The 25,333-nt window shown below is 40.4% G+C and overlaps 1 protein-coding gene across 12 annotated transcripts in view; it reads left to right on the top strand.

Annotated features, from left to right (window-relative positions):
* The window catches only part of NAV3 (neuron navigator 3), a 557,756-nt gene that overhangs the window by 339,427 nt on the left and 192,996 nt on the right, over positions 1 to 25,333 (top strand). Inside the window, exon 1 of one of the 12 annotated variants that reach the window (XM_069773363.1) lies at positions 23,545 to 23,648. The exons of the other annotated variants lie outside the window; for them this stretch is intronic. The gene's annotated coding sequence lies outside the window, so the exon portion shown is untranslated. Of the gene's footprint in view, positions 1 to 23,544; positions 23,649 to 25,333 lie in introns of those variants that run through there. 12 annotated transcript variants of the gene reach the window in all.

Raw genomic sequence — 25,333 nt, 5'->3', positions numbered from 1 at the left:
CTTTACCGTTTAGAGATATCCACCCTTTAAAGTAGACTGCAGAAAGGAGACAAGAACCCCGTAGTCGGTCTCTTTGTTTCCAGTGAGGAGATAGTCACCCCTCCCATACATGCCATGAGATCTGCAAAGAGAAATAAAGCTCAGGTAAAGCTTGTGAGGAAAATTTCAAAGTGATTTAGGGAGTTAGCATCTAGGGCTCAATGAAATTCAGTGCCAATCTCCCAGATATATTGAAAGATGGAAGGATAGCGAATCTTCTCTTTCCATCACAAGGCCTTAGTTTTCAGCCATTTTTGTGTTTGTCAACTTTAAACGTAACAGACTAATACTTTGTAGGCAGATGTTGGCTTGAAGTAGAAGTTTTAGAAGAATATCAGTAAAATTATGTTTAATTTATTTCTAAGAATGAAGCTGAAATGGAGACAGGCACTACCGGGCTGAATAACTGAGAAAAGTCTTACGACTATTTCACTAAGTAGCTGCAACAGCTCTATTTTGGAGCAGAATACTTGAATTTGGCAAGGGAACACTGGAGGGTCAGGAAAGTGCTTTTCACTCCTTCCTTGTGAAAAGTCTTCTGAAATTTGAACAGGATGTGAGCATTGGAAAGTCTCAGTTCACACAAGCTTAGCACAGACTCAGAGTTTAGAAAATAAACCACCCAGAATCATACTTGTACTGAACATGCTCCAGTCCTTGGGCTTGCTTTTCCCAGCAACCAGAAATCGCTGTGACCTCAGGCACTGAGAAAATCAAATCTCTGCCCTGAGCAACAGGGTTTATCTTCCTCAGGCCTGGGTGGCATACAGGGGATAGAGCACCGGTGAAATAATGAAGGGTTTGTAGTTTAGAGCTGTGCTGAGAAGGGAAACCGGGGGGAAACTGAGGTTAGGAGAAAGCTGGGACTAAAGAAATGGGCAAGCGAGAAAAGGAACAGGAGGGGTCTGGAAACTTGGATGAGAAGATGGAAGTGCCACAAGTGAGAGTTAGGAGGTGATGTTGATCTTAGCCCTTTACAGTAGAGCCATGCCAGGGGTGGAAAAGGAAGCAGTCAAAACTAAGATTTGGGAACCCTGATTTGGTAGAATAAACTCCTGTGGACCCATGGTGTTTGGGTAAGTTAAGGCATTGCTAAGGATCCTTTTTACTGAACTAGAGACTGAGCTATAGAAAACAAGAAGGCTGAGTGAGGCGTGAAAGTTTGGGGTGACCTTACCTCTGGTCTCCTTGGTGCCTGGCCACTGTCACCTGAGCTCCAAATCCTCTTGGCACCTGCAGGACTCGCAAGCCTCCCGGTTTGCTGAACTGGCACCACTTCTCTGGAAAGTGCCCTTGTTCATGCTCCTGGGGGTCGCTCCTCCTCACCCATTTACCATGGTACCCTTCCTTATGGCAGCGGAGTTTGTCCACTCAGGTGATAAGAACCTTCTGCAATCAAACAGAAAGGACCAGTATATTTTTCTGAAAAATCTGATTGAAGTCCTTGCTAGGCTTTGCAGGCTGCTTCTTAGTCATGTTGCTTTCAGAATTTGTGAGGGAAAAGTCTGGAAATCGTAGTGCAATTTAAACAAAATTAATTTTACAGATAATTTTTCAGTGGCTTCAGGCACAGAGTCTTGACACTGTTTCATAATTAAATATAAATCTGGTTCATCCAGCTGTTTCTCTGTTAACACACTAAATAATCCAGGGCTTTATTAAGTTTGGTCACACATCCGTAGAGCTCAAAACATCATAAAACCTTTCCCCTTTGTATAGTAATTGCCTTCACTTGTGAATGGTCAGCATATCCGGCTATAGAGACCAACCTCTAACGCCAGATATTGAAAGCAGAGCACATGTACACTTTCTATACTACCTTGCTGTATTATAGAGCGGGTTTATTTTCCCCTCAGAAAAGATACATATTGCATTTAGTTTGGGGACTGAGTTGTGAATAATTTGCCTTTCAGTTAACCTCATTCACTGTGTGAGTCTTGCAAACGTTTTCTTTTGTAAACTGTGTATTTGCAAGAGGATCTTGAGGCCCCTATTGGGATTCATTTGGATCTGCATGTAGAGACTAGTGATTCAGAAGAGTGTAAAAATAGGGTAGCTCACAGAGCACACTGCATAAAACACCACTGGGATTATATCTTGTAAGCAAAGAGGAGGAGCTGCAGAAAAATAAAAGCTCCCTTATGGCTATTTAAATCACAGTTTTTTGCCCTATTCTTATTTTGTTCCCTGAATGCCCTTTTCTACTGTCTGGTGCCTAACACTTGCTGAAGAATGAGTAGGATTCATTTTTCTCATTGTTTTGTGTTTTTTCTTACTCCTCTGCTCTTTACACACATTCCACTCACGTGGTTGCCCAAGGGCCTTACCCCCAATTCCGGCCTTGGTAGAGCTCCTCTACCTGCTGGAGGAAAAGGGGATCCAGCTTCTTGCTATTTCACAGTTTTCTGACTCCTGGCAGAAAGTCAAAATAACGGTCACAGTGTATCTCTGCCTAATTCAGAAGTATGGAAGAGCTACAAGGATGAACAGCTGTGTTGGAGGAACCTGCTTTAAAAGACAAACTGGTGGAAGAATTTAGCTTTTTCTGAAGCAGTTCATTTCAGGCAGCCGTTCTCCAGGCAATTTGAGCTTTCTCCTTCACAAAAAAAATCATCCTAATAATTCATTTGAGAAAGAAAAAACTTAGGGGCTTTTTTTTTTTTTTTCCATGTTGTTGATAAACAGCTTCGGTGGTGATTTCTCAGATGGGGTACCAGCTGGCATTTTAGATCTAGGATAGGCAGCCGCTGCTCTGGAAGAGGAGGATTTTCTCAGAGTGCAGCACCTTCAGAAATTTCTTTTGCAGGAGGCTTTCTGTTTAAGAAGGAGCATAGTTGTTTTCCTCATGCCTTTTCCCTCTTGCCTTTGTGGCACTGCCTCAGCAGAGTGTTCAGCAGAATTCCAGCATATTAATTTTTGGTGACAGATTGTAAAATAAGATATATTTTTAATTAGATGACATACTGATGTTAATCAATTCCCTTTCTGGCTTCAGTTGCCAATATTTTAAAATAATAATTAAACCACATTCAGTGCCAAGCCACTCATGATGTGAGGGTTTGAATGAGTGAAATTTCGAAAGATGGTAGGCATGGTTGGAAAAACTCTGGACTGTCTTTCTCAAGAGGGTGAAATAGCATTTAAATGTAGTTGAAAATTAATCCAAAAGAAGTGAGACAAAACATGAATGAGATTGGGCAAATCAGCTGAGAAGATTAATGTGCTGAAGGATACATGGTAATTATTCCTGTGAGAGAGAGAAAAAAATGTAAGTAGAAGATTCTTAGCTAGAAATATATTATGCATTTAAGTTCCAAAAAAATGGGTATGAACTAGCTTCCTTCCAATCTCAACATGGAGCAAGAGGAGGACTTTTTGGACTGTGTAGGAAATAAGATGTAAACCATTTGGAGTTTTCTAATATTTATCATATTAGCCCTGAAAACTGCCTTCTAGGCAGGCCAAATAAGCTATAGGGTCTTGATTAAGCCTGTATGACTTGAGTGTTAAAACATGTTGAATATGATGCCTAAAGTAAACCTGATGTTCACTGTGCTGGTGCCGTGCGGTGAGTGTTGTCTACTACAGTGCCCTATATTCCTGCCCCGTGCATGCCCAAACACTGGTGCCCTTGGTGAGGTAGAGACCCTGTTCCAGTGACCTGACCCAGTACGCCCACATCATGCTGCACTTTGCCATATGGATTAGTAATTGAACACCACACAAGCATGCAAACACCACAGCTGGAGACTAGGGTTCATTCCCTGAGGGACAGCACGTACACCCGTCAAGAGTATTTCCAGGGAAATACAGTTTGTTTGAGTGTACCTGCACTTACAGTATGGATGCATCTGGCATTCCCCTAAATACGTCCTTTTCTATCCATCTGCAATGTTCTCTCTCGTAGCTAGATCTTATACCACCTAAAGCAAGAAATACCTTTTATTCCCTGTTTATATAGCTGCACGGAGGATCCTGGAGTATAGTAGGGCTCCTTGATGCTTTAGTGCTTTAATTAGTAGCATACATGGTACTTTGTTTAGCTGCTTCTAGAATATTTTGGGATCTCTGGGATGGGGGAATGCTGGTTTAAAACATTACAGCTGCTGTTGTTTCTGAAGCGCGTTTCAGAGGCAGTGTGGAAGTTGCAATCCTCTAGTTGTTTCTCCTCGTTAGTGGTGCTGCACTGGCTCTAAGAGCCGTTTGGGGAAAGTAACAGGTACCAAAAGGAAAGGGCTTGCTGGTGTAATTGCAGAGACTGGGCAGGCTGCTGGGAGGCAGAGGTAATTTTTTTGTGTAAATTCCAGATGTTAGAAGAGCATTAAGTTTCATGAACCATTTTCCTTCTCCTTGCTAAGCTAAGATGCTTTGGACTGTCCCTTGTTCTCGCAGGAGACAGAATACTGAGCTTTTAATTTTGTCAGCGTTGTAGAAATCTTGATGGGCCCTACAGTATGTTGAGAAAGGAATGTGAAGCCCATGTCAGACTCTATAAACTACAGTAGAAATAATGTAATTACCACAAATTGGGTTTTCTGCCACTTTATTTATTTTTACAGTATTCTAGTATAGGTTCTTGAAATTTTACATTGGAAATGGGATGCTACAGCCTTGCCTCAGTGCATCTGATGAGCAGTGTCTGAGGTGAGCTTGCAAGCTCCTTACGTTAGAGCTTATGCTTTCCTTTGCCTTCAACTTCTATGCAATTAAAATGAAAGATACGCCTCAATGATAAAAAGGTGCAGGCTGTTCTTGGGAAAGCGTGGACGAGCTGGGTAGGTTCAGATGGTTCCACAGGTTTCCCAGCAGAGGACACGGGTCCTGCCCCTAAATTCAAGCTGTGGCGCTGCCAAGGCAAAGTGCTGTTAGTGAGGAGAAGGGCTCAGGAGCTTTTTTCGCGGCGGTGGCTGCTTAAGGAGCCGTGTCGTTCGTTCAGCCATGCTGGGAGCTGACTGATGCAGTGGGGAGTGGAGGCTTTAGGGGAAAATGGCCGATACGATGAGAGGCAGAACGGACTAAAAGTGTATACAGCGCGCTGTTAGTTTGCTCCAGCCAACATCTGGCCTGCTTTGAGAGGTGTTTGAATGTTGCCGTTGGATAAAACAGGACTAATTTTTTCATCAAAACCACATTCCTGGCATAGTGGCCTAGTTTCCTCCCGTTCTTCTGATTTGTTTTCTTATTGAATTGTGAAGCTGGTGGTATGGGTGGGACAAGAAGCAATAGGAGAAGAATTAAGATTCACAGTTTTACTTTTCCCCGTTCACTTTTGTTTAGCTCATGCTTTTCTTACCTGTGTATGGATGTTATTTTTGATTTTTTCACTTTTGGTTAATGCATTTTGTAAAGATTTTTTTCCCCTGAATTGATGGGTATTTTGATGATATTACAATTTCATGAGTATAAGGTAAGTAAGTCTTAAGAGTATAATATATTCTTGGTATTTCTAGGCTAAGACTTTCAGTTCAGCCTTTGCTGCAGTTCTTTGGATTTCTATCATAATTCAAAAGAATAAAAGCATCAGGTTCACCTTTTATTATTTGTGCAACAGATATTTCCTCATACCCAATAAAAAGAAAATAACCATTTTTTCTGTATTTGAATACGCTATGATATTTGGGCCTGTCAAGCACCATGCCCCATCTCCTTCGGTCGCAAATTAAACAGGCAGAGCTGTGACCAAGTTCAAAGACTGAGGAGAGATTTTTAGGTGATAGACCAGCTAACCAGTCATTTAGTTTTCTTCCCAGCTTTTTGCCAGAGTCTTTCCTTGGAAAAAAATTCACAGTGTTTATGCCTCTCCTGCACTCTTTCCACATGTGTACCTCACTTGTTTGTTTCATTGTTGACATTAATATTTTTGTTTGTTTTGGTTTTCATCTCCCTGTCTGCAGCACTTCCCTTTAGGAGTTGGAAATTTTCATCGTTTCCTAATATTGTGCCACTTGCATAATCAGTGTAAAAACCCATGTATGGAGTACTCAATATGTAGGAAAGCAGAACTGAACTTCAGCCCTCTATATAATTGTCAGTGAATTATGCATTCCAATGTATTAAACATTAAGTTTCAGTCTACCATTAATGATGATTTTTGGCATAGGGAAAGATTAATTTAAAATTAATTTATAAAAGATCACTGGCTGGCAGAACAGTGTCGTACACATCTGCAGAGACTTGCTGATTTTCATATTACCAAATGGAATAGCATCACAGTGACAAGCAATATAGAAAAGACAAAGTAGACTGGGGTCTGCCTCTGCCTAATGGCAAAATGTCATTCCCTGTTAGCTGCGTAGGTTGAGAGAAACTACACATTTACTATAAGCTAGTGAAGTTTTTTGAACAGAAAACTTTGAAAAGCATAACTTCTACTGATTATCATAGTCTTTTTTACTTGTTTTGCTGCTAAAAATGTAACAAGGCAAGACTGCTGAATTCCTATTATCGATATGTAAATGTGAAACGTGTTTCTTATTATATACTCTCTATGTGATACTTCAGAATCAGAGATAAATCTGTTTATTCTATGGTGGTCCTTTCATGGTACAAGACTGTTTTCTTGCTTCACATCCAAAGGCAGGAGCTGAGAAAGCAGATCTGACCTGGTTTGGGGCAGTTTTTCCTTTCTCTGGCTGCTCTGTATTCATATCGACTTTTTCCAAGCAGAGAAGCAGGTGCTCTGCTAAATTTTAACATCATCTTTACTGAGATGCTGGCTTACAATATGTCCTGGGAGGTTTGTCAATAGATTTATTCATATGCCATTTAGATACTTCTATTAATCTTTTTAGCCTTGTGGAACAGAGTTGATTATCTCATTTCATACTTGATTTTGGTCTGATGCAAAAAGGGATGTTATGTCTTGAAAATAAAATTGATTTTCTTTATGGGATGTCATGGGTTATACTCCGGATTGTTTATGTTGCAATGGCAAATACACACTGTCGGCTAAAGGCACCTGTTTAGAATATACTATGGCTCTGAGCTGGTTATGGATGCCACACAGTTTGTTTACATAAAGCTTCTCTTGAAAGAGTCCCTTTAGAGTTAATAAAGTTTTGTAACCATCTGTGGCTTTGAAGTGCAAAACGACTTGACCAAAAGCGCTCTTGAAGCAATAGTGAATGAGGGTGTGGGGACGGTCAGGAGCTCGAGAGTCCGGCAGCAAGTGGAATTGCTGCTGTTCAGAGGATGCCACTGTTTTGAAAAGGAAATTGAGGGTAGGAAAAGGGTTACAGCTGCATGTCAACAAAAGTCAGCATATGTCAGTAAGTTACCTCTTCGGTATGTCTTGGGATAATTAGTGCCATTCTTTCCAGCAATCTGAAAACGCTTCAGTTCTCAGTGTAAGTGGAGGTCGACACAGCGTCCTTCTCCTTGGCTGGGAGCGAGCTGATGTAGTTCTTACCCCATGTGAAACACTCTGCAATTGAAAATATATATGGAGTCCAGATTTTACCAAATAAACCTTTCCAGATTCTTTCTGCCAAAAATCCAAGCCAAGAAAACCACCACTCCCATAACACTCTAAGATGCCACTTAATAGTGGCTTTTATCATACTCCTTCCAGTTTTCACTCTCATTTAGGCATTTGAGTGACTCTTTCAAGAAGCAACCACAAATTGTACACAGTTTCCTTGTACACAGTGTAACAAACAAACGCACAGCAAGAACCCTGCAGTTCCTGTTTGTCTACAAAGGTAGTAATTTTCACATGCTCGTAGGAGTTTTCCTTTGTGTAAATAAAATGTGTGCCTGGAAACAAATGTCCTAGGAAACCAGGCTGGGAACATTTCTTTCAGTAAATTATTGATTTGTTCAAAAAATTGGCATTGATAGTTGAATGGATCACAGCTAATTGTGCTGATAATTCCCTTCCCTTTCTCTCAGTAAGGATTTACCTTAAAATAAAGCTTACCAGCACCTTTAGTTATGTATGTACGCACTGTCTAAACGGAGCTGAAAACACGACATCAAAGTATGACCCTTGCCCTGAAAATGTTCCCCCAGTGCCAGACTCTGAAGGTTGCATTATTGTCTGAATAGCGATATATAGGGTTTAGGTCAGCCTTGGCAGGACCGAGAGCAGGACTAGCGCCAGATAAGATGGTTATCACTTGGTGATGGCCCTGGGGAGGACAGCCAGTCCGGTGGGCTGTTGATCATGGAGCACCATGACTGCTGGTAGGGTGAAGCAGAGCTGGTGTAACTGGGGATTGCTTGTAACCTCATCGTTCGTGAGAACTACAGGACGCTTTAGGCTGCTGGCGCAAGGTGGAGCAGTTTTAAGGCTACATTAATTAATGCCAAAATATTGGCCTGATACAGAGCTGGCTCAGGATCAGAGGAAAATGAAAGCAATTTCTTGTGTTCATTTGTAAGTGCTCTGTGTATGTCATATAAACGTATTAATACTGCTTGACGTGTTTATATTTTTGTATTGAAAGCATGGATAGCTCTAGAGTAATTTACTGCTGTTACTTAATTTCTCATATTTAATTTTTTATTTCTATAGATGGAATAAATTGATCTTGATAGAAGCAGTTGACTACATTTCTACGCTCTATCAGGTTAACACTTGTTGACAGTGTGCTATTTGACTTTTGCTCCAGTGTGGTGGTATTTTGGCTGTAAGATTTAATCTCAGTGTTTCCCAAAAGTTGGTCTAAGTTTAATGCAATCCTATAATAAACTATAGGTAAAATAGGAATAGCCTGGTTCTGTTTGTCCAGAACTGAAAGCAGTTACGGTTGCCCAAAAGCCTAAGACAGAAATGGCAAACTGGGCCTTTGCAGTGAAATCTGGGAACTTGAATAGGAAGTTTTAGCTTCCATAAAGCTATGGTATAAAGACAAATTTAACATTTCAGAATGGGGCCTAGATCACAAAAAGCACCTTAGGTTGTGCCTTATTATGAATAAGATGTTTTTATGTCTGTCTGCAGAACAGTAAGGGTTATACTTAATATTTAAATCATTTTAAGTATTGGCTTCATATTGCATTGTATTGATGTATTTCAAATTGTATTCCAGTGCCTTTGCTAATCTTAAAAAAAAAGTAATTTAAAAAAAGACCTGAATTGGCACATGGTACATTGGCACATTAGCAACTCTCAGATGCTTAGTATAGATGAGTGCATGTGTTGCACCTTTGTTATCTTGCCTTTCTGATAAGATACAGTAATACCAAATGGGGTTAGATAACTGGCAAGGAAGATGTTGTGAGCGGCAACTTACTTGAGGCCAAAGTACTGGGCTGCCAGAATAACAAGGAGTTACTGCCCTCAGGGATGGAGGGGGTTAGTTAAGCATTGAATTAGTAGGCATCTAGTTAGATGTGTGCGCATTCTCCTTTCGTTAATCTCCATATCACCTCCTTCAGTGTGATAAGCCTCCAAACAGAGGTCTTGCCACATTATGAAATCCTATTCTCAACAACCCCTCCTGTATTTTTATTCCTAGCCTTCAGTTCCTACAAAATATGCGTACGCTTATTTGAATGTGTGACCAGCTTGTTTATACCAATATATGTGCCAGGCCTGGGATGTTTTTTGATTGTGCAGCTAGAAAAACAAAAACAAGACAGGGAGCTGTGGATGTTTAGGGAATCAGTGTGTCCCTCCTGGAATAGCTGCGTCTCTACAGGATCCTGCTTTGCAAATTCCTGCTGTTCCTCTACAGAAACAATTCAATCCAGAGCAGGCATACTCCGTTCAATCTTGCCCCAGTACAAATCAACAGATAAATTCACACAGATTTCACTAAAAGTAAAACAGTGAGGAACGGGATCTGCCATGTACTTTTTATTTCTATAGATCCTCCCATTCCACTTAGAAATATTCAGCCAGATGCCTCCAGAGTCAACCACAGAGTCCAAGTTTGAGTTTAAAGATAGTTGTGCATTACAGGTGGGATTAGTTTCATTAATTTTCGTCATCTAAAAATTAGGAATTTAAATTAAACTAGTCCTCTAGGTTGATTTCATGGTTGTTGAAAGGCATCTTCAGAGAGGAATTCATTGTTCTTGTATTAGGCTCCTGCATGGATTTAACTGCTTCATAGTTTCCTGTTTCTCTGGGCACTGACTATTGATGGAGCCTGGATGCTCACCTCAGGCTAGATGCCTGCATTTTGGATGAAATTAACTTGTCTCTAAATACTACTGACTTCACGTGATCAGCTGTATTTATTTCCATACCAGACAAACTGGTACAGAATATGCATATATGCATATATAAATGGAATATGCACATATAAATGAATATGCAAACCTCAGAAATAGTGCAGCATAGTTATGCAAGGTATATATTCTTTGATATATTCCACTGCAGTTAGTTGGTGTATTGATTGATCTAAGCCACTCAGGTACGGAGCAGCGGAGAGCACGAGAGGACTGAGCTGGGAAGACGTGCGGTTGCTGGATGCAGCCCTGCTTTTCCAGAGGTCCCTTCCTGTGCAAACGCCCGCTGCTATTAACCCCCTTCATCTGCCGTGTCATTAAGCGCTTGGGATGAATGACTCGCATGATGGAGGGGTGGGAGATGACATTCCTTCCCCACCACGGTTAGTCACCGCACGTCCTGCACCTCCGTGCTTCCCCTGAGTCACGCCGTGGCCTCAGTGCCACCCCTTGTCCTGAGAGCTCCCTTGCCGGCTTTTGCCGTGCTTCTGGGAGTGCTGGCCTTCCTCTGCCTGCCTTGAACTCATTTTGATGCCTGGCAAAGATGACGGTGTTAGGGAAAGCGGTTCATTGCGCCTAATTCCACAGGAAAAAGGATTAGGGCAGCACAAAGTTTTGAATGGCATTAGTGAAGCAATTGATGCGATGTAGAAACAAGTCAGCTTTTTAAGTATCTGCAAACAAGACAGGGCATCAGATACTCATTAGTACCATAAGCTTACAATAAGCTGTGATGAACACTTCCATTTGTGCAGCAGTGCCAAAGGGAGATGTGGTTGGTTGGTTTGTTTATTTGTTTGTTTAGCTCCAGGCCCTAGTTCTTACCCTAAATGCAAAAATCCTTCTGTTTATGTGTTGTCTTCCGTGGAGCTATTTCTGATTTCTTGTGGTATAGGTAGGAGGAGGCTAAAACCCAGAAATTTTAATGAAAGATCCAACTGAAAACAGATGAATGAGTTTCAGTCCTTTGTGAGGAGAGGAATGTTACTTCTTTTCTGCATCAGTATATGCTGCAGTTGAATATTCTTGATTGAAGCGAAGAGGCTCTAGCCTGTACTTGACATGATGGTATTGGGTGTTCTGCTGGTAAACAGACTTACTAAAGTACATTGCTAGCCCTTTGACTTGAACAGCTAGTAAAAATTTCAGATCTTAGTAGGTTATTCCCAGAAGAATGAGGAATTTTAAAATGCCATTTTCCGCCTTACATGAACTTAGGACACCCTTCTATCTTAAAAGGAAAAAACCAAATAATCTAGGGCAATCTCCTTGCCCATATCCCGAGATTGTTTTAGCCATAACCTTAACATGAAATGTTTATTTATTCTGCACATTGATACTATTCAGGTTATTCTGTCATTTTTGTTTTTCTGCAGTGGTTTTTCTGTTCCTGAGTTTTGTTTCTGCTTCTAGCCAGCTCTTTTTTGTTTTTCTTTGTCCATCTTCTTAACCAAAACAATTTTAACAAAGTCATTCTGCCAAACTTATTTGAATTTCTAAGAGGCTTTGCATTTACCTTTCTCCAAGCAAAACTGCATGCTTAGCTGTCTCTTAGATATGCATACCTTATCTCTTAATTTAGAGATATCTTCAGAGAGACATGTTAAAAGGTATCAACCTTCTCTCTTAAGGGAAAAAAAAAAGTGATGAAACCTTTGATATATGGATCTTTGATGAAAGGATATCTTCTTTCCTAATTGTTTTTTTTCTTAGTTCTCAATATTTGGTATCATATGAAATACCCCCTCCTTGTGTTAAGATTTATAACACATCATTAGCAGACCTACATGAATCAGTGGACTGCTTTTTAAGGCATCTGTGAAAAGCAGTTGAAAAAATGCTTACTGTAAGAAAGTTACATTACTATACAGAATAGAAAACAGCTCTACAGGAAGAAGTTTTGAGGTCAGCAAAGTGTTTGAGAGCCACTCTTATTCCTGCTTAAAGGTAAGACCATATACAAGTTCCGTCCTTACTGCAGTGCCATAGCTCCTGAACTTTCTCATGACACAAAGGTATGATAAGAACTGTTGCTAGTTGGTTTCTTTTTTCTTATCTCTTAGGTGTTTTCTATATTTACATGCAGTTTACTGCTTTTGATGTGAATAGGTTGTTATATCTACTAGAAGGTAATTATGGCTATAAGGTTTTTTTAAATAGTATTTGTGCCTCAGATTACCTTAATGAATGTGTTAAATGAACCAAGTGACAAAGGCAAACTGATGGCAAAAAAATAATCTTTCATGCAAAACCAGAAGTAATTATTAGGTAATATGTTCTATCTTGCTTCTTTCCAGGCTGAGGGCAATTTACTCTTCCCAAAGCTGAGCGAAGAGAGTAAGATCAAAGGGCATCCTAAAGCTTAAGGCTGGTGGTGCTAGAAAGAAGAAGCATCACTAAGAGCTAGTAGGTACAGAAGGACACTAATAGGAGAAATACTATTTTTGAAATATTGCTGAGGCTTTTTACAAAGCAGATGTGATGTTCAAAGGGACAGAGCCCTCCCAATCCGCTCACTCAGGGTTTAAGCGGCCATTCCCTCGCGAGGGGCACGTGGGCAGGTTTGGAGCTGGCCAGGCCACGTTGCGTCTGGCATGGCTCTCCAAAAACTCCACCGTCACGGTGACAGGAGGCCAGGAGCCAGCACCTTCCAGCCAGGAATAAGAGAACAGCCTGAAGTGACTTTACAAATGCTTTCAAGGAACATCGAAAACTTAGGCTATGGAAAAAAAGAAAACTGTTTGTTGCTTTAAGCTTTTGTTCTGCCTCCTGACTTTGAGTGAATAAATACATGATGTTTGTTTAGAAGTGTTTGGGTTTCCCTGCAAACTGAGATTCTGACAGCTTTCCACAAAAAAGGCTCACTTGTGCCAGATTCAGATGGTCCAGTCAGTTGAATAAAAGGCGTAAGAAACTGGGCAAGGCATAACTGGTCAGAGGCGTTTGCACTGCATGCTCCCACGAAGGGCACCAAGAGGGCTGTGCACACAGCGGAGGACTTGTACAACTCTGCAAGTTGTGCTCCAGCAGCACACCTTCCCTAATTTTTGTAGCCTCTCTGCACACAGCCTTGCTATTCATTCGGTTAGATTCTTCATGAACTCTGCTTATATAGTGTATATTCCATGATTGCAATATATATAGCTAAAACAGTTAGATTATAACCATACTATCAACCTGTGGATTTAAGAAATTTTCTCAAGTCTTGGCTTTCTTCTTGGGTCTTTAGGTTTTCATAGCACAAGCTAAAAAAATCCATCCAAATGCAAAGTGTAGGTTGTGGGGTTTTGTGCTTTTTAAAAAAAATATTTTACCTAGTAAGTGCTGAAGGACATGTGTGAACCTCTCACGTAAACTTAAGTCCCCAGTAAACTTGTGAGCATCTGTTTTGCAAAGAGTGGACGACATGCAATTATATGTGCATGCTATCATTTTTAAATAACCTTTACTTCACATCAGATAAATTCAGATGGGTTCCTTATTCCGTGGACAGTTTTTTGGTTGAACATCACTGCAAGGCTGATTATGCAGTATTATCATGTGCCCTCTGTATCTCTACGGCTGTTGCGTGATTGGAATTCGGAGCATGCTAACACAATTAATTGAAGTATCCTGTTCTTAAGATAATTATTAACAGGACTGTGTTGTATCACTGAGTATCATTGTGAAAATTTTAAATACCATTTTTAGAATGTAATATTTTTTATCATTCATAACCTAGAGTATGTATTTTATACAAGACCCTTTATCATTCATAATCTAGAGTATGTATTTTACTACAGAATTTTCAGACATTTTACAGTGTTCTTTGGGGATCCAAATCCTGCAAGTCTGTTTGACATGTACTAAAGTCACCTGTTCTGCACTGTGGTATAAATAACCATTTATAAGAGAATACTTTGGTGGATTTGAAGTTGAAGAAATACAGTACATGCATCTACACAATAGAGGGAAACATAATATTTTGGGAGAGAGTCACTTAAATCTATCTAGCTGAGTTGGGATTGTTTAACTATAAAACCACACGTTAGAGAAGCCATTTGCCCACTTTCTTTCTTCTTTAATCTATGGAACATCTTTTTCAGTCGGAGATACACAGATGAAACTTAAGTGGTTCAGCAGATTCTAGGTCAGAGCTCGAGACTTAAAAGAGTTTTACTGCTGTGACTCAGGAATAATTATCAGCCAGATAATGCCAATACCATTATGACCTGTAACAAGATAATGTCAGTAACATAAAATAAAGCATTGATGTAAGTATGGAATTTTATTACTGATAGTGAAGTAACATGAACCTGCCCAGGGAAGTTGAGAACAAAGCCATCTTGTGCAATGTTTGAGAAGCCTTTCTGTGGGACTGCACAACTCGAGAGGTACATCCGTTTGATAAAATTTCAAACTTCACTTTCCACTCCAACTTGTAGTTCCCAAAAGTATAAATTCTTCTTAAAAAAAAAAAAAAAAAAAAAAAATTAGGGTTCTATATGTTTTCAGGAGGTTCCTCCAAAGCATTTCTCCTTACATTTCCATCTGAAATGAGAGACATTCATGAAGTCCTACTGGAAAGGGCAATCCTCTGTTACCAGAGGCCTTCAAGAACAACTGTAAGAATTTAAGGAAAAACTTGTTTTAAGGACTATTCTGTTCCATACTTATTTTATGCACTAAATAAAGTAGTAAATGGTTGGACTTTTAACAAAGGATGTCCTTTGTACAGTAATTCCTGAAATATGAAATGTGACCTTCCCTCCTCCCCCAAAGAATTTATGTTCCTATGACCTACCTCACTTGCATTTTAGGTGCCTATATCCATCATTCTCATCCTCAGAACTCCTACTCAGCAGCTGCCTATTTTGGCAGCACTTATAGTCCATCCATAGCCATCCCCGGTTTTTACATTAAGGACCTGTACAGACAAGAAATTGTACTTCTGAGAATACTCAGAAGCTGCATTGGCTCAACAGAGTCAAGCACCTTACCAGCAAGGTTTATTTAAAGGGCAGGTGAAATAAGCACCTGCCTCCTGTAACAAAAAGCTAGACCTGGCAAAAAAAACCCCCAGTGTTCCAGAATGAAATATTTATTATTCACTGGCAATAATTGTTCCCTATTCAAAAAAAAAAAAATTAAAAGCTAGCATGATTATATTATTTTTCTTCTTATTTTATCTGGGAGTTAGAAGGTTAATGGGAAAGGTCAGAAAAAGCAGTTTTGCTTGTTCTAAAAATGTAGACTAAATGGAGAGCTGTCAACAGAAGTTCCCAAAGTAATATTCCACATGCCTCTGTACGATTAAAGCAGTTGTGTGGGCTCTCCTGGAGTGCCAGCCTTCTCAGACAGAGCTAACAGAGGAGCTAGTGGTGCTGTTCGTGCCATCCTGCACCACAGTCCGAGAAAACAACTGAGCATAATGCGGGATGGGACACAAGGCGGTAGGCTACTGCTTCAGGGACTCATTTGAGAGGAGAGATGATGCTTCTTTTGTTAGGATCTTTTCTGTTTCTTACTTACCTTAGTAGGACAAAATAGAGAAAGATTCTTGGAAGGAAAAGCTGGAGCACTATCTCATCTGTCCAAAATGAGTGCTGTAATCCCTAGCCTGCAGAGTTATTTGTTTGTGTTTTCAGTGAGTCCCTTTCTTCTTCATCCTCTGCTTCCTGCTCACAACTTCCCAAATCTTGAATTATTTTCTGGATAGCGGTGTGGCTGCAACGAGAGTATCCCCTTCCTAATCCTTTACAGAAGCCTTTAGTCCCAGGGGGTGATTGTGTGGGAGGTAGAAGATATGGATTTAATTAAATTTAAAGGCAGTGGCCTTTAAGTGAGCTAGTCAATCCCTATCCTTCATTTCTAGTCTGTTATCCAAGAGGCAGGGGTATCACTAGAGTCTGTAGTTTAGCAGGAAGCGTAGGACAGTGAGTGAAGAGTTGCAGATGCGGAGAGCAGTCCCCTGAGGAAGAGGGTGGTGGGTGCCCTGGGTAGGGCCAGTCATGACGACCCAGAGAACAGACCTCAAAAAACAAAAGCACCAACTCTCTTCTGTCATAAGAGAGATGGGTTTGGCCTTGAAGTAGAAAAAAAACCATATACCTAAACTAATAGTACCATTTGTACTTACATGCCAGATGGTGGCTACAGGGGGGAAGAAAAAGAAAAATGTCAGGTAGTTGCTGAGCTTCCACTTTCACAGAGCTCTCTCCAGACCTTTCTCTTCTTCAGGTATCAGCCTCTTGCTATTCCAGCTATGTAGTAGACTCTAACAGATCATTTGATTTACATTCAGTTTTAAGACATTTGTCTGTGCCTGGAGTCAGTGATGACAAGCCCTTCAGTTTGCACGTATGTCCAGGACTAGGAAGAGATTCCAGCTTTCAGTCCCACATCATCTAGCCATTTCTCTCTGTGCCCTAAAATTTATGTCATGTTATTGTGATATAACATTAAGAAGCAAAAAATCTGCATCTTGTTTGTAGGAGGAAAGATACAGCGATCACAGTTTGGATACTGTTTTGAAGCAATACAGTCCAGTGCTTATGCAAGGTTGTCCATAATGAGCAGAGCTATAAACTTTCCCTACCTCAAAGCCTCAATAAAGAACTTGAGTTCATTCCTATCAGGGTGGATCTTTACATAGCTAAGCCCTGATCCTTCGTAAATGGCCTTGCAATATAACGGAAGATGCTACATACAAACTTCAGATCATTATGGGTCTTAATCATTATCCGTTATTTAAACTTACTTCCTTGGTCTCCAGACCTGAAGTTCACATATTAGTATGTTAGTATTCAACATAAGAATGTTCTAGTTTGGTATTAAAAAAACTCTTTAATTGGAAGTGGTGCATTTATTTGTAGCTAGATTTATTTTCCTTTTTTTTGGCAGGGGGCATGGGGGAGGTGGATTTTGAGGTTGCTATTTTAATACTGAGCTAAGAGGCATTTTTTGTTGTCTTCAGAGGTAAATCGTAGGTGGAAAATCTTCATGTCATGAATCACATACCTTTGATGTTACTTTGCAGAGTGGTGTAGTCCTATAGAAGTGTGTAGTAGAACTTAAAAGGTGAGATACCTGTTAGAAGGTTTGCATGGGAGACTGCAGATGGACACAGGTGAAGGAGAGTCCCCAGGTCACAGGGACCTCACTCCAGAGACACTGCCTCTTCCCATGTGATGTGCGGCCAGAGCCCTCACTAGAAGTGTTTAGGCAAATCTCCCCTTTTATAAGAGAAAGTAAGGGTGTTCAGAACGGTTTTAGTAGCAATCTAGAACATTTTTCTTTCCATTGCGCAGTCCTTCCAGAACTGGTTGTGTTACAGAAGCTGTATATGAGACAGGTCTTTTGTTAAGAAATGAGGAAGAACATAATGTTGAGTCTTATTTGGGATGAAAAGTTCTGTTGTCAGAAATTTTGGTAAGATTATTATCACCTCTTTGCTGTTTAAGATTACTGTGTGGCAGAATTTACTTCATACATAAAATTTGTCATGCTGGATGATGGCTGATTTAAGTATTATCATCAGAATGGGTAGACCTTTGTTTTGGGCAGTGCTTTCAATGGTGATCAAAGGGAAATAAGTCCCAAACTGGTATTTTTAATGTAGTGAGCTGCGTCCTTAGTCTTTCAAGTCCTAAAACACTGTTTTACATTTCCTGAACTGAAGAGGTATGTGTATAGGCTGTCATCTGTGTAAGCATAATTTCATTTCCCTAAGCTTCAGCTAGGTAGCAAAAGGCAAAATGGTTGCATACACATGACCATTACGACGCACACATTCACCACCAAGACCTGTTTTAACAGAAATTAATGACAGTAAGAAGAGGCCTAGATCACTTATGCTTGAAATCATTAACATATCTACTTAATATTAATGTCGTGATACCTTTGGCACCTGACTGATGTGCTGAATGTGCAACACATTGATTGATATTAAAATTATAAAGTTGGTGACAAACAACTTTTTAACATCAAAGCCCGAAGTAAAATTAAGCAGGAGTTAAAGTGTCTTGTTCTAAAATATGTAGCTCAGAAAGCGAACAGTTTATTTTGTTTATTTTGATTTGCAAAGCCATTCTTCCACAGGAGAGGAAACCAGACAATTCAAATCAGTTTCTAAGCCTGAAAAAATACAAGCTAGATGGAGACTTTATATTTAAAGTTAGTTGCGGTCTTATTTGCCACTGTTTTCTTGCAACAAAAGAACAAAAGTGTGTCCTAATATTTTTGCATCTTTACATATCAGAAATTTGCCTTCCCACACTTAAAAAGAAGTGCTGGAAAAGAGGGTTATTTTGATCCCCGGGCCAAGTTCTTTAAAGCCAAATCGCAGTGTGGAAAGAATGTCTCAGTCCAAGTTATAAATCCTTAAAATGAGCTTTGATGGAAAATCTGGAGTAGTTTCACAGTGGAATCTCCTCAGCTCCATGTGAGGAGTCCTGTTGCTGCTTTGCTAAGGCATGTGCCCGCTCCGTCCAGGAATGGTCTGCTTGGTACCAAGGCTGGCTTATTGCTTGTGAACAAAAAAGGAATCAACAAAGCAGGGATGGGTTTGTTCTGCAATTTACTTCGGGATTTCTAGTCACGTAAGAGAAGTTTTTTCTCTGTTCTTCTGTGTTGTCACGATACTGGTGAGCCACAAAGGAAACCTGTGCAAATTCAGTTCTTTTTTCCCTTTACAGAAAACTTACCTCTGCTTACTGCGGGTTTGTTTATTAAAGTGACTGCAGGGCTAGTCATGAAACTTATCCTGGCAGTGACAAGATACGTATGAGACATAAGATTAATGCAGCCTTGGTGTCTAGGAAGTCTCATTCAGGGGAATGGAATGGGGCCTCTGGTGCAGAGGGCCATAATTGCTGTCCTAGATGCCCAGAAAAGTAGAAATATGGTTTTCTTTTCACCCTTCCTCCTTTGGACTGGCACGGGTGCTCCTTCCCAGATCACCTGTTTCTTCCAAGGGAGATGTCTCTGGCCAGGAGCTGTCAGACAGCCGCCGTGCCAGTTTGGGCAGGCTCGGATGTTGTTCAAGCGTGCGCGCACATATAGGAGAAAGAGGGACTTTCATTTTTTTCAACTCATTTATTTGTATTGGAGAATGCTGGCACTCTCCTTTTGGTCAAATTAATTTCTTCACGCATCACCACTTTCAAGACCAAAACACGTCCTCCCCTTATATTTGTCACTATATAACATCACACCAGCTTACAGAAGCATCTTGGTGTGTGTCTCCCTACGCAGGACAGTCAGCAGCTTTTTCTATCGGACACACATACATCAATATTAGCAGGAAGGGTTGCTCTGTAGGGAAAACCAGTTTGGCACTAAGGAACCAGCATCCCTAAGGTACACATTTTGGGGATGGAGGGTTGCTTGGATTAGTTCTCGTTTTGTTGCATGGACTGAATGGTGGTTAGTGAATGGGGTGTATTCAGAGTCCTCTCGCAGCTCATCTCTCTGTTTCATTTCATGTGAAGAGGATCTCTGAGAGAGCACAACAAGCGATAGGAGACTGCCTTTAGAAGCACACTCCTTATCTGAACTAAAATGCTAAGACGGATTCATGTTCTGAGTGGTGCCTCTAGGTGTAACACTTAGGCCCAGCAGGGAATCCTGGTCTTCCTCGCTCTAATAAAATTAACTGAGATATTAGTTTTAATCAGTTTTATGTAAATCTGTACTGAATAATAGGTCCTGTATTTTACTGTACTTTTACTAAATGCCTGCTGAAATGTACTTTAAAGTTAAAAAACATATCTAAGAAATAATTCCAAAGTTGTACAGGCAAGCACATAGAGTATTTATAACAGAAAAGCTCAAGGTTAGCTGTTTTGGAGGATTGCTCTGTGTGGCACTTCGTGTTGTCTCCTGTTAATTCCGAAAGCTCGAGGCCACTATTAATAACTGCGGTGGTGTTGCTCCCTTAACGAGTATCGCTTCGCAGCAGCACAAGTGTGCGAGGAGCAGCTGCCTGGTTGGGTCCCCTCAGCTGCAGGATGAATATCTGGCTCCTTCCCGTGGTACTTTATTGCTATTGCACAGGACTGAAGAGTAGCTGCAGTAAGGCAATAAAGAACAAGGTACGATTAAACTGTAAAGCAAATCGGTATGATTCTTCTCAAAGGATGAGCGAGTTATTTCATTCTCTAAAGAGCTGGATTTTTAACTGTGCAGTGTACAAATCACTTAGCAAACCTTACACACAAATACACACTCAGAGAGGCTTATACTGTTACATTTCACCTGGCACAGATGCATCCAGAGTCTTGCCCCTGTGCCGTTGGTGAATATTGGCCTCAAACACATGTATTAAATTAATTCTGAGTTGGGATTTGGTAAGAAATGGGAAGAAAGAGAGCACATTCAGTACAAATGTTACTTGGGTGATTAGATCACAAACTGTAAGTGAAGCTTGGAAATATAAAACAGCCCCCTTAAAGCTGGCTAAGTCATCTAAACCTTGCCAGCGATTGTTGAAGAGTATTGTTTCTACTCATTTTCTTAGTTGAGATTAGTGGAGTTTTATTTAATTGTATTTTTATCTGAAAATTACTGAGTAGTGTTGATGGATACATGCTGGTATTTACAAAATAGAATCATATTATAGGGATTCTGACATTTTGGTTAATTGGTATGTATCCCTCTAAATGGTTTCTATTGCTTAACTCATAATTGTTCTCATTTGCTCAGTGGGATTTAGAAACGGGCTTTGTGGAATGTCACTTAATACTCATTTCATTTTGTTAAATGAAATGCATTGGCTTCCATTTTGCCTATAAATTAAGTCATTCTAGTTTAATTTTCTGGCCATATATTTTTAATTGTGTAAATATTTTTTCTTCTCATGTAATTTGCTGAATATTACAAAAAGTACCACCCCCAGCCCCCAGCTTTACGTTATAGCAAATGAGTCGCAGTGTGTTTTCTATAGTCCGTTAAATCCGGACATAAATCGGATGCTTGATCTCTCTCTTATGGTGGTTTAAATGTGAACCATTGTTTTCAAAGTTAGCCCTTTTCCTTGTTAAGTGGAGGACTGAAACTAATAAATTATTCTTTTGCAACCTAGAGAAATAACCTTCAATAAGAAAATATTTAAAAGGTCAGATCCTGCCTTCCAGTTAAATTTTCCTTAGTGTAGAGGCAGTGGGAAGGAGAAAGGCATCTCATTGATTTCCTCCCCCTATTCTAATGCTAGTCAATGTGTTGCCCAGCTTCTCTTTATAAATACAAGCAGCTTCAGGGACTCTCCAACACGTGTTTTGCTACCCACAATTTATTAGCCAAGAATAGCTACGTTGAATTAGAGTTGTGGTCATGCCCTCTCCTCTGGCAAATCCTCTTCATCAGGGACTCTGGGACTGTTCTGTTGGCTGTGCTGGGTATTCAACAACCAGGGTAGGCCACACACTGGAAAACCGCCCAGAAAACAGATATACAGCCTTTACGGCCCATTTTGTAGCATACTGGAGAACAACAGAAACAAGTCATCAATCTCTTCTTCTACAAGCGTGATTTGAACGAGCATCTATGGGTGAAAAGCTCTAAGCGCTACCAACTCTCAGTTGTCTCCAAAGGCAACATTTTAAGCAGACTAAATACATTACACTAGAAAGTCACATAGACCTTTTATTAAGTTAACAGTGCCATATTTTCACTTCAGCTGACTGTTAAAATTCTGGTGTTGGGGCTTTTTAATAGTTTCATTTCCCTTGATTCCAAACTTTTTTTTAAGAAAAAAAAGATTATGAAATGTATTGTTACAATCCAAACATAGAATAAAAGACAGAGTCCTGCTGTGCTAAAAAGTAGTATCGTATATTGCTGTGAACCATTGCAACCCAGGTGTACTGCTAGCAACATTTTTTGTAATAGATAAGTTCTTCTTCCATTTCTCTAACTCTTGTTAGCCACAAGATAAAGAGGAAAGAAAAACCTGTGGGAAGCTTGCGGTTGCCTAAAGATTCCTTTTGAGGAATGGAGTTCTTAAAAAGAAATGGAGTTCTTAAAAAGCCTCCCCAGGCCCGAAGGTTTTAGGGTGGTATGGTGCACAGAAGAGAGCATGAGAGTGAGCACTGGGGGCCAGCATTTCAATTCTTTCGTGCTAATGAATGAGGATGCAGTTGTCTCCTAGAGAGTATTTGAAAGGACAAGTGATGAGAACTGGATACTCTCTGTTTATTCTCACATATCTAGGAAGGCAACTTTTTCATATAGTGCACAAATATTTATATATTTTTCAAATATAACCTATCCTCCTAAATGGCATGGAAATCTGTCCTGAGGTCTTGGCATAACTCAGTTGGCAGCAACTGTTGTTCTTCCTAAGCAGCAGCATTGGCACATAAGGGAGTGACAGAGGCATACTCTAAGTATGGAAAGCGGTCTTCTCGATAGCAACAAGAGGCCATTTTCAGATCTGAAACTCAATATTCTGTAGCAAACAAACAAAACTATGCAGAAGGATCCTGATTCTTGGAATATGCATTTTCCCACCAAGCCTATTTATAAAACTGCCTGATAAAAAAGCATATAGAAGAAATGATTGCAACTCAGAATATCTGGGTTGTATTCCCAGCCCTGTGTGCCCTTGAGTGAGCCACATTAAAAAAAATTTAAAAAAAAAAATCCGCCGAGAAAGCCTTTCTACCTCAGTTTCCCTACATCTACAGAAATAATAAGTAAATGGGAGTGATCTCATTTGTGCCTGGAAAGCATGTTGAGATGATTTTGTGGAAGACACTAATGAAGTGTCATGCATTATTATTGCATTAGGCTGACAGCACTTCCAAAATCCATCTGACATTTCCCACTTGACGCTGATTGTGGGTGGTAACACTTCTGTATTAATTTTAAAGAGGATGCATTACAGCACTGCCTGATGTATAATCACACGGTTTATGATTAAAGCATTTTCTAAGAAAGGCAGTAACCTGTGAGATCCTCTCTCTTTTTCACTTCGTTAAACTACGGCGTTACGAGGTGTACTGTTTCCTTACGGATCCTGCCAAGCAGCCCTGCAGTGCCCCTTACAGCTACGTGTGAAGTATCGAGGTGAAGTTCGTAACTATATTTGGGTATCGGAGTTTATTTCCTCTACTCTCTTGAAGGTTAGCATGACGAGCGGTTGAGGAATGCTAGGGGAAACCATCGTTAACATGAGCAGGCTGTGCCCGAGCTCGGATTGCCCCGCCGAATCCTGTTTCATCTTGCGAGCGATTAAATCCCCAGGCGCCGGGACGGGGCTCGGACCACACAAACACAGGATTGGGTCTGTTCCGTTATCGTCTCGCTGAGACCGGTCCTCCACGGCGCAGATAAGCGCGGCTCTCCCGTACGTTGTCCGCCGTCGGAGCCTGGCGTTGAAGTGGAATACTCCCCGGTCGGACGTGCCTGTAAAGCAGGGTGGTAGGAGAGGAAATTTGGGGAGGAAATGAGTAAGTCAGCAGCCCGGCCCAGCGCGGAGCTGCGAGGCAGGGTGACTGCAGCGGGGAGGAAGTGTTGCAACAACTAACCCTCATGTCTGGGTTCCTCTCCGAAACAGCCTCATCAGAGAAAAAGCTAAGATCGGAGGATTTTGACTGCACAATTAAGGCGAGACGGAAGGAACTATTGCTAGGTCTGAAAAGAGGGGCAGCACGCACAGCTCCTCCTTAGAGGTGCTCAGCACCCAATGAAGGAGGAGCGTCCTTAAAAAACAGCCTGTTGCATTAAGTTACTGATTTTTTATCTTCCGTTCTGGGTGACTTTTCTGTCCTTTGCAAACTGAGTGCTGTCAGTGATGATGCACACTGGCGCTTTATGTTTCCCTGAGGAGTTTAAGATAAGATTTCTAAAAGGTGCATAGTCACATTGATACTTAAAAACTGTGGAGGGGGATTCTCTCTTTCTCATGATATTCGCATCAGAGAATTTCATGTAAAAAGAATATAGTGGCATGTGTACATTCTTATAATTTCACGTGTCTGTCTACATGCTTTTCATTTTTTCAAACTGACTCCCGAGCAGTTGGGTCCCCAGAAAAATGAGATGAATGAGAAGGGCTAACTGCGGGGAAAGGGGGAACCAGAAGCAAGTGGTGATCCCTACAGAAAAAGTGGAAATTAAATGTGACTTTTGACTGCCAACGGGGTGTTGGTTTGTTATATTGTCTCCATCAACAACTCTTCAGCTTTTAAAATTTTTTTTAGAATACTGCTGAAGTGAAAAAGCTCTTTTACAACTGCCTCCTCCCAGTATTTTTTTTCTGCCATTGCATTATTATCAAAATACTGACCATTAGTAAAGTTTTGGAATTATGTGGATTATCCACCTTTGTTTACAAAGCACTGTTTACATTCTTTATGCTTGTCACTTTTAAATTAATGAGAAAAGAAAATTTTGAAGGGGGTGGATGGGTGTGTGAAGTCCATTCTTTGAATACTAGATACTTGCAAAGCAGCTGCTAGAATGAAATATCCCTGGCTGCTTAGTGAGAGGATAGTTCAAATTGTAGTCAAAATTAGGATTGGTGCACCAGATTATGTGTGGGTGTGACAAATGAAAAAGGAAATGCTTGGTAAAGTATTTTTATTTGTAATGTGAAACTAACCTAAAATAATATTAGTGGGTATTAAATTCTGTATGTTCCAGTGGATCAGTTTCACTGGAACACAGAAAATAGTTCTGCTTATAGTAATAGCTCAGAGAATATTTCTGAGACATTGCTTCAGAAGAATGACTGAAGTTGAAATACTAGTAGTAGGGAATACATGATGCTATAGGTGTGGTATGCATCTTTTATCATCATGATTTCATATTGTTCTAAATATGTGTTTATACAACCTTTAGAAACTCCACATTAGCATTCATTATATACGGTTATACAGTTGAAGAAACACTTTCTTAGCTACAGTTGGCTTTAAAAAACATTTTAATGGAGCCTTTCATGTCACTCATCTGTAATAGCAAAAAAAGAATATCAGTCGGTGAAAACACAGGTGACTGAAGCAGACTTCTGGGTGCCGCAGGGAAATTTAGGGCCCCATCTAACAGCAGCATCCTTTGGCTGTGGGAAAGCTGAATCCGCTTCCACAGGTTAATTCTGTGGAGTTATTTAAAGTTCTAAAGCTGTCAAGAAAGC

The sequence above is a fragment of the Haliaeetus albicilla genome, chromosome 28 (assembly GCF_947461875.1).
Source record: "Haliaeetus albicilla chromosome 28, bHalAlb1.1, whole genome shotgun sequence".
Lineage (NCBI taxonomy): Eukaryota > Metazoa > Chordata > Aves > Accipitriformes > Accipitridae > Haliaeetus > Haliaeetus albicilla.
This window is presented reverse-complemented; position numbering and strand designations above follow the sequence as displayed.